The sequence below is a fragment of the Mobula birostris genome, chromosome 31 (genome assembly GCF_030028105.1).
Source record: "Mobula birostris isolate sMobBir1 chromosome 31, sMobBir1.hap1, whole genome shotgun sequence".
In the NCBI taxonomy this organism is placed as follows: Eukaryota; Metazoa; Chordata; class Chondrichthyes; order Myliobatiformes; family Myliobatidae; genus Mobula; species Mobula birostris.
Window position 1 is genome coordinate 1,626,372 of NC_092400.1, and position 10,652 is coordinate 1,637,023.

Sequence of the window (10,652 nt, forward strand, 5' to 3'; positions counted from 1 at the left end):
ATGTTTGAGCAGCATCGGGTAAAATTATCTGAAAGTTTAACTGCTCAATTTGAACAACATCGTCAAAGCCTTAATGAAGATTTAAAATCAATCACGGAATCTTTGAAATTCCTGAATGCTGATGTTCAAAAACACGATGCAAAAATTTCTGAGCTGGATACTAAATCTCAGAAGACGGATACAAAAGTTGATATCTTAGAGAAGAATCTAGCTTCGACTACTAAACAGCTCCAACAACTTAAATCCAAAGTTATTGATCTTGAGAATCGATCGAGAAGACAAAGTTTACGTTTAATTGGCTTACCCGAGGATGTTGAGGTTGGAGATCCTGTAATATTCTTTGCTCAACTTTTAAAGGATTCGTTCGGTTCAGTTTTTCCCAACGATCCTCCATTACTCGACCGCGCCCATCGTATACCGTGGGTAAAGTTGGCAGCGGCTGTTTCCAAACCCAGACCAGTTATTCTTCGTTTCCATTATGTTAATATTAAAGAACAACTTCTCCAGATCGCTCGTCGACAAGGGATGATCAAGTATCGTCAGCATTCCTTCAGGATAGTTCAAGACTACAGTCCTGAAGTGATGAAGGAACGACTGACTTTTAAACCTTTAATGTCAGAATGCTATCAAAAAAATCTCAAACCGGCACTATTGTACCCTGCACAACTCAGAATCTCTCTTCCCGATGGAAATCGTCGTGTTTTCCACTCTACAACTGCCGCTCGAAGCTTTTTGGATGATAATTTCCCATCTGATACAGATACCCTCTCTTAGCTTGTGTCTGGTGCTTCCAGCACCAATTTTTTTTCTCTCTGGTTTTTTTTCTTCAAAATAAACCTTCTACTACTGTGCGATGAAGGTTTTTTATAAGTTTAAGATTTTTGTTCTTTGGTTATTACTATAGTGATTACTCTAGAATTTATAGGGAATATTCATCTTCTGTGAATAACATCACTTTCCCTTAGTTAACCTTTTGTTTTAATCTATCCTTTTTTGTTATTACTAATGATCCGATCCGACGGTCATTTGTAGTTATATGCTTCCTATTTTTGATTTTCGCATAATTAAAATGGCGACTTGTCTTTCTTTTTCTATAATTTTTGTTTTATTTTCGGGACGCCATGTTCTTATGCTTCTTCTTCCCATAATCCATTTTTCTTATTTTGGAAGCGATGTTTTTTATTTACTCGTTTATAATTAACTAATTATATGCACTGATACTGGTTTCTTTTATTTTATATATTTTTGTAATTTTTACTATGGAGACTAATTTACAATACTGTTTATTTTTCACTTATATTAGTCTTTGGGAGGTTACTTATTTAACATATATTTTTGGAGTTGCCCCCTGCAGAAATGGGGTTAAAGTTAGTATTAGTTAGTGCTTTCTTCAGCCTTCTTTGGCTCAGTTCGGGTTTCTACTTGGGGTTGGGGGAGGGGGTTGTCTTCTTCTTTTTTAATTTTTTCTATTGGGCTGATTCAGAACTACAAAGATGTCCCCAGTGTCGAAATTTCCGGTTCCTCTCTAATCATGTATTCCTCTTCCGATTTCATGAGCTCACATTATGGTTAACCCCTTACTTACCAAAGGGTTAATTTTTAGTTATGGCTCATTCTATTAATTTTGTCTCTTGGAATACAAATGGTTTAAACCATCCAATAAAACGGAAAAAGATTTTCAAAATATTCCAAAGACTGAATGCTCATATTATCTTTGCTCAAGAGACTCATGTAAGGAAAGAGGACAGTCAACGCTTCTTTAAGTTTTGGAAGGAACAACAATACCACTCAAATGCTCAAGCCAAAATTAAAGGCGTTTCAATTTTTATTGATCCCTCAATTACATTCATTCATCAAGACATTATTTCAGATCCTAATGGCAGATTTCTGTTAATTACGGGGGTACTTTTTAATAAAAAGGTCGTTATGGTTAATGTTTACGCTCCGAATGTGGATTATCCTGAATTCTTTAAACATTTACTCACTTCCCTTCCTAATTTAAACGAGTATATGTTGATAATGGGCGGTGATTTTAATTTATGTTTGAATCCCATGTTGGATAGATCCACAAGTAGTCCGGCTTTACCGAATAAGTCGGCTACTATTATCAACTCTTTTATGTTGGATGCTGGGATTTCAGAAATTTGGAGATTTCTACATCCAAATGATAAGGAATTCTCCTTTTTTTCACATGTACACCGTTCTTTCTCCCGAATTGATTATTTCCTGATTGATTCTCGTTTGATTCCATATGTAGTTGATTGTAATTATGACATTATTGCTATTTCAGATCATGCTCCATTGAAACTTTCTATCAAGTTAATGGATACCTTTTGTACTACCAGACAATGGCGATTTAACCCTATTTTGCTTCAAGATCAGGACTTTGTCAAATTTATAAAGGAGCAGATTGATTTCTTCTTTTCAACTAATACTACGGATGAAGTTTCCAACGGAACTGTTTGGGATGCTTTTAAAGCTTATATCCGTGGTCAGATTATTTCCTATTCGTCTGGTTTGAAAAGACGTATTAACAATGAAATACTTCTACTGGTTGATAAAATTAAAGAAGTTGATAAAAAATATGCTATTTCTCCTAGCAAGGAGCTGTACAAACACAGAGTTGAACTCCAATTGGAACATAGCTTATTATTAACATCCTTGATCGAAAATCAATTAATGAGAACTAGAAGTGATTTTTATATTCATAGTGATAAATCGGGTAAATTACTGGCTAACCAATTGAAATTTGATTCGGTTAAACGTCAAATTACTAAGATCCGCAAACAGGATGATACTTTCACAGTTGATCATGTTGGGATAAACCAAACCTTTCAAGAATTTTATACTTCTCTATATCACTCTGATTTTCCTCATGATTCTAATTTCATGCATGATTTTTTAAGTAGATTGAGTTTTCCGAAACTATCTCCCGAAGATTGCCTATCATTAGAAACTTCCATTTCAGAGGAAGAAATAATAACTGCAATCTCATCATTAAATTCCGGTAAAGCACCCGGTCCCGATGGGTTTACAGTGGAATTTTTAAAATTTTTTTCCTCCATTCTTTCTTCTAAGTTGTCTAGAATATTTAAGGAAGCAATTAGTTTAGGTAAATTACCACAATCGTTTTATGAAGCCTCTATTTCCTTAATTCTTAAAAAGAATAAAGATCCTACGGATTGTCCATCCTACAGACCGATATCTCTTCTGAATGTAGATTCAAAAATTTTTTCAAAAATTCTAGCTACTAGACTGGAGAAGGTGTTACCTCAAATTATTTCCATGGATCAAACCGGATTTATTAAAAATCGCTATTCATCTTTTAATATTAGGAGGTTAATAAATATTGTTTATACCCCCTCACTTACTACCCCGGAATGTATTATCTCAATAGATGCTGAGAAAGCCTTTGACAGAGTTGAATGGCCTTATTTATTTAATGTTCTTGAGAAATTTAATTTTAATTTGACATTTATATCTTGGATTAAATTGTTATATTACTCCCCGGTAGCCTCGGTCTGTACAAATAATTATAGATCTCCTTTTTTTCGTCTTTTTCGCGGTACTAGGCAAGGTTGCCCTCTTAGTCCTTTACTATTTAATATTGCTCTTGAACCTTTAGCAATTGCTATCCGTGACTCGCCAAATATTGTTGGTATTATCCGTGGAAATGAAATACATAAACTATCATTATATGCAGATGATTTGTTGTTATATATCTCTAACCCGGAGAAGTCAATTCCTGCTATCTTAGATCTGTTAGCTCAATTTAGTAACTTTTCTGGCTACAAATTGAATCTTAATAAGAGTGAATTATTCCCTTTAAATAAGCATGTACCTATTTATGGACATTTACCATTTAAATTGGTTACTGATTCATTTATATACTTAGGGATAACAATTACCAAAAAATATAAAGATTTATTTAAAGCTAATTTTTTACCTTTAATTGATCAGATGAAACTTTTATTTACCAAATGGTCCCCAATCTCTTTGTCTTTGATTGGTCGGATTAATGCTATTAAGATGATCATTTTGCCTAAATTTTTGTATATATTTCAATCGGTTCCAATCTTTATCCCAAAATCTTTTTTTGATAACGTAGATTCAAAAATTTCCTCATATATTTGGCAGAATAAAAATCCTAGGTTAGGTAAAAGATATTTACAGAAATCCAACAAGGAGGGGGGACTTGCCCTCCCAAATTTTAGATTCTATTATTGGGCAATTAATATTCGATATTTAAAATTTTGGCTACAAGATTTGGACGCATCTTTAAACCCTCATTGGGTAAATCTTGAATCTAATTCATTACAAGGGTTTTCCTTGGGTTCGGTTTTAGGAACTTTACTTCCTTTTACTTCTTTTAAATCATATAAACAAATGAATAACCCAATAGTTAAACATACTTTACGTATATGGTTTCAATTCCGAAGATTTTTTGGGTTTAATCAATTCATTCTAGCAAGTCCCATTATATCAAATTTTCTTTTTCAACCTTCCACGATGGATCAAGCTTACTTTGATTGGAAAACCAAAGGTATAATATCTTTTCGCGATTTATTCTTGGATAACTGTTTTATGTCTTTTGATCAACTCTCTAATAAATATAACTTACCCAGATCTCACTTTTTTAGATATCTACAGAATAGAAATTTTTTAATTACTGTCTCTCCTAATTTTCCACACCCATATCCAATGGACACTTTGGAAAAAATCTTAGACTTAAATCTTTCTCAGAAAGGTGTAATAGCAATTATATATAATATAATTATGAATTTATGTCCTGATGCCTCTAATAAAATTAAAGCTGACTGGGAAAGAGAACTTGAGATTAATATACCGATTGAAAAATGGGAAAAAATTCTTCAGTTGGTGAATTCATCCTCTGTATGTGCTAAGCATAGGTTGATACAGTTTAAAGTAGTTCATAGGGCTCATATGTCCAAAGATAAACTATCTCGTTATTACTCTTATATTAATCCAATATGTGACAGATGCCAGTCTGAGATTGCTTCTCTAACTCACATGTTTTGGTCATGTCCCTTGTTGGAGAAATATTGGAAAGATATTTTTGATATTATTTCAATGGTCCTAAAAATAGACTTACAACCTCACCCAATTACTGCTATCTTTGGACTACCAATGATAGACTCAAATAATTTAACCTCTTTATCACGAAGGATGATTGCATTTCTTACTTTAATAGCTAGAAGGTCCATTTTGTTGAATTGGAAAGAGATCAACCCTCCTACAGTGTTTCATTGGTTTTCACAAACTATGGTGTGTTTGAATCTGGAGAAAATTAGAACTGCAGTTTATGACCCTTCTATTAAGTTTGAAAAAATTTGGAGGCCATTTATTCAGCATTTTCATTTGATGTAATTTGATCATTTCCAAACTTGTTTTATTTCTCTGTACTGTTGTTGGAGGGGAATGGAATTGTCGACCTGAGGTTTTCTTCTTTTCCATTTTTAAGTTGTTAGTTTTGCCCAAGTCTTTTAGTTTAGTTTAGTTGTTTTTTTTCTTTTGGGATGGGTTTTTTTTCTCTTTTTCTTTCTTTTTTCTTTTTTTTCGCTTTATATTATCCGTGATCAGTTCTACATGTATGGGAGTTTTGGTAATTTCCACTATTTGGTTTTGCAATTACTCTTTTTTTAAATGTAACAATGCATCTCATATTATCTGTATTATTGCTATGTTTTGTTTCTATATTTTGAAATTAATAAAAAGATTGAAAAAGAAAGAAGTTTCTCCTTGTTCACTTCGAAACAAATGTTTACTTAAATCGAATCAAATGTAATTTTCGCGTTAGAAAGACCACCATACTGCATGATTATCAGTGCTGAGTTGCAGGAATGACTCTTACCAGTAGTTTCAAAATTTGGCATATTATGCCCATAAGTGACTCAATGTAAAATTTTAATAATTTTGTAGCATCTTGGGATATTTTCTATGTTGAAGTTGCTGTGTATGTTTAAATCACTGTTGTGCGTGTGCTCTTTTAGAAACGACATCATTTTACATCTTGGGAAACAACCAGCCGGTTCCTACTCCAGATCAAACAGCACTGCTGAAAGTGTTTGGAGACGAGCAGAATTTTAAGAGACTACACTGTATCAATGCTGAGATAAGGAGCCACGAAGATAACTTATGCAGCAGAAAAATGTGACAGCGGTCAGATTACTTGGCCAAGGTATCATACAACACTGTTGCACGAGGACTCAGGCTCAACATAAACCACCAAGGTTGCGGAAATAAGTGACAGCAAACAATACACACAGTAGGCCCAATCACTTTGATGTTTTGAACGCCAAACATTTCACCGGGCATGAAGTTTGCAATTGCAACTTTACTACTTCACTTACAAACAGTCCGCCGTGGATCAGTGAGTCGGAGGTGGCCGTGTAGACCCCGCTGCCCGGACAAGATGATTCTGAGCGCCTTTCCCGGAGTTCAAGGCAGTCGCGGGAGCTGATCACAGACCACGGCCGGCTCCCATTGCTCTCCGGCCCGAAGAGGGAAGGAGCGGTGCGGGCGGGAGCAATCGTCCCGTTCGCGGACACAAACCACTCTGCAGATGCTGGGGTCACAACACGCCGGCGGAGCCCTGAGGGGGAAGGGGGACGGAAGGGGCAGAACCCTCCCGCCCGCAGGTTCACCGCTCTCGGCTCCGGCGCTGCCTCCAAACGGCAGAAAAGTCAAATCCCCGTCCTTCCACAACGAACCAATCCGGCTTGTCGGCAATTCAACTGGCCAATCAACTGCCGTCTTCTCGCAAATCAGCCAATTGACTGAGAGTTTGCCAGGAGTTTGACAGAGAGAGTGGCTAATCGGAAAGCGTCGCAACTCACGCTGATCCCGCCTCCCAACATGCGGTGAGGGTCATGTTCTGTCAGCTTGTGTGTTAAAATACAGGAAATACTCATCTTTCGTTACATTTAATGTGGCATCAGATCAATGCATTTTCTTCCAAAATGTTGAACGTCTCGTTACACAAAGTCCAGACCCTCTGTACAGTGGCTGTAGGGCCCTTCTTCACAACTAATTCCTGAATCCTGATGCAGGGTTTCGACCCCAAATTTCGACATTTCCTTTCCCCACCCCAACGTGGGGACGTTGTTTTTTTATATTTTTACTGCTCGAGATTCCAGCAGTATCTGCAAGTTGTGTTGTTTGGCTGTCCTAGGGAGTCTACAGCTGTGAACATAGACAGGTCACTGGGAACGATGCAGTTTGTGCTTTAGCACATCCGGCTGGTGTACAGCTATAGAGTTGTGTAGCACAGAAGGCAGCCATTCAGCGCATCACGTTCATACTTACCATTTTGCCAACTACACTCATCCCATTTTCACACATATTCTTCGTGTTTATTCAACGTCCTGTCTGAAATGTAGTGACTATATACTGTAACTCCACCATCTTCTCCTCCTCTTTACTGCTCTTAACCTTAAATTCCATTAAACATCATTCCTCTTATCTTAAATCCAAAGTGAAAGTAAATTGATGTTTTGGAGGCTCAGGGTGAAGGCTACCCAAATGGAACATGAGGTGTTGTTCCTCCAACCTGTGTATTGCTCCTTTCTTTCCAGTCCTGATATGAAACATTGACTGTATTCCCTTCCATGGATGCTGCACGATCTGCTGACTAGCTATGCTCTGTCTCCTATCACCAAGCTAATCAGTCAGCTCACCTTGGACCCCCTGTGGGTAAGCTACGGAACCAGCCTACAGCTGAACCTCCTCAAAAAAAATCAAATTATTATCAGGATTTCCCTCACACAAAGCCATGCAGTCTATCCCTGATCTGCTCTTACCTTTCCAAATACACATAAATCCTATTCCTTTGAATTTTTTCCCTAATAATCTCCCTCCTATGACTCACTTATCCCTGCTGCTCCTCTTAAATAAAGAAAAATGTTAGATATCCTCCAGTCTAAGCTAAACAAAATTGCAAACATCTCTGCTAAGGCCTTAACAATCTCCTCCCTTGCTTTGCATAGAATCCTGTGACAGATTTCATTTGGCCCTAGGGATTTATCAACCTTAAAGCACTGAAGACATCTAACACCCCACCTTGTTAGTACCAGCCTATCAACGTACCTGCTCCCCAAACTCAATACTGTATCTTCCACATTTTTCTTCTCAGTGATGCAGGTATTATGTATTCATTCAGGACCTTACCCACATCCTCTGGCTCCACAGACAGATAATCTCTTCAGTCCTCACTCCTTCCTCAGCTACCCCTTTGCTTCTAACATGCTTACAGAATGAATTGCGATTTTCCTTAAATCTTGCCTCCAATAATTCATAGTACTTTATTGCTGTACTAATGTCTTTCTGTAAGTTCTCTCTTACAGTCTCTATATTCTTCAAGGGAATCACTCAGTAACAGTTGTTGATCCTTTTTCTCCTTGATCAAGCCTTCAGCTTTTAAGGTTCTCTGATCCTGCCAACTTTGCCTTCCACCCTTTGAACCCTCAACATACATACTGTCTCAAAAACTATCTTGGATACATTTAATAACTGTTGCTCCATCTAAGCCCATTGCACTATGCAGTCGCAGTCAATCTATCAAAGATTCCCAGCATCTGGGCTATGCTATCTTGTTGTAGATTACACTGAGCAGGAGTTACAGAACCCTTAAGTTCCATCTGCCAGGTTCAAGAACACCTGCTTCCCTTCAACCATTTTGTTCTAAAACCAACCTACACAACCCTAATCACTACCTCATAATAGCAATATTACAACCACTATGCATTACAATGGACTGTTTGCTTGTCCACTTTCTCATATATTCGTGTAAGTTATGTTTGATTTTTTTCCCTTGTGTCACTAATACTATATGCTTGTAATGCACGTTTTCATTGCACCTGTGCACACATGTAATTGTGCATATGACAATAAACTGCTTTGATTTCAATATTAGGAATGTTAAAATAACTATATTGCTCTGAGCCTGTTACACATTTGTTCCGCTAAATCCTGCTGACTTAAGGCCTACTAGTGACTGCAACATAGTGATTGCTTCTCTCTTATTCCTGAATTCTTACCATAAAGCTCCATTGGATGATTTCTCCAGGATATCCTCTCTGTCCTGATGTTCTTCCAAATCAGTAATGCAACTCCCCCCTTTTGCACCCCTTCTGTCATGTCTGAAACTTCTACATCCGAGAACATTAAGCTGATTATAATTTATACAGTGCCTATAAAAAGTATTCACCCTACGTGGAAGTTTTTGTGTTTTACTGTTTTACACATTGAATCACAGTAGACTTAATTTGTTTTCTTTTGACATTGATCAACAGAAAAAAACTCTTTTGTGTCTAATTGAAAACAGATCTCCACAAAGAGCTCTAAATTAATTACAGATATAAAACCAAAATAATTGACTGCCTAAGTATTCACTCTCTTTAATATGACACGCCAAATCATCACTGGTGGAGTCAATTGGTTTTAGAAGTCACATGATTAGTTAAATGGAGGTAAACTCTGTGCAGTCAAGGTGTTTCAATTGATTGCAGTAAAATACACCTCAATCTAGAAGGTCCAACTGCTGGTGAGTCAGTATTCTGGCAAAAAACTACAACATGAAGACAAAAGAACATTCCAAGCAACTCTGCGAAAAGGTTATTGAAAAGCACAAGTCAAGAGATGGATACAAGTAAATTGCCGAGTAACTGAATATCCCTTGGAGTACAGCTAAGTCAATCATTAAGAAATGGAAAGAGTATGGCACAGCTGTAAACCTGCCTACAACAGGCCGTCCTCAAAAACTGAGTAATGTGCAAAAAAGGGGACTAGTGTGGGAGGCCACCAAGAGGCTAATGACAACTCTGGAGGAGTCACAAGCTTCAGTGGCTAGATAGGAGAGACTGTGCATACAACAACTGTTGCCTGGGTGCTTCACCAGTTGCAGTTTTACGGGAGAGTGGCAAAGAGAAAGCCACTGTTGAAAAAATATCAAGTGAAATCTTGGCTAGAGTTTGGAAGAAGGTTCAATGGTCTGATGAAACCAAAATTGAGCTTTTGGCCATCAGACTAAATGTTATGTTTGGCTTAAGCCAAACACTGCACATAATCAAAAACACACCATCCCCATTGCAAAGCAAGGTGGTGGCTGCATCATGCAGTGGGGATGCTGCAGGTCCTGGAATACTTGTGAAGGTTGAGGATAAAACGAATGCAGCAAAATACAGGGGAAAACCTGATGCAGTCTGTAAGAGAACTGTGACTTGGGAGAAGATTTGTTTTCCAGCATGACAATGAACCCAAGCATAAAGCCAAAGTTACACAGGAATGGCTTAAAAACAATAAAGTTAATGTCCTAGAGCGGCCATGTCAGAGTCCATACCTCAATCCAAATGAGAATTTGTGGCTGGAGTTGAAAAGGGCTGTTCACTCACAATCCCAGTGCAATCTGACAGCATGAGCAGTTTTGTAAAGAATGGGGAAAAATTGCAGTGTCCAGATGTGCAAAGCTGATAGCGACCTATCCACACAGACTCAAGGATGCAATTGCTGCCAAAAGTACATCTACTAAATACTGACGTGAAGGGAGTGAGTAATTATGGAATTATTTTGTGTATTAATTGTAATAAATTTCGAACAAATTGTAATTTGTTTTCACTTTGAGACAAAAGAGTCTT

The 10,652-nt window shown here is 37.2% G+C and overlaps 1 protein-coding gene across 2 annotated transcripts in view; it reads right to left on the reverse strand.

The window, feature by feature from the left end:
• Positions 1-6,716, reverse strand: part of LOC140190691 (uncharacterized) — a 28,707-nt gene extending 21,991 nt beyond the window's left edge. For both annotated transcript variants that reach the window (XM_072247495.1, XM_072247496.1), the window contains exon 1: positions 6,372-6,716. The gene's annotated coding sequence lies outside the window, so the exon portion shown is untranslated. The remainder of the gene's footprint in view (positions 1-6,371) is intronic.
• Positions 6,717-10,652: the final 3,936 nt, after the last annotated feature.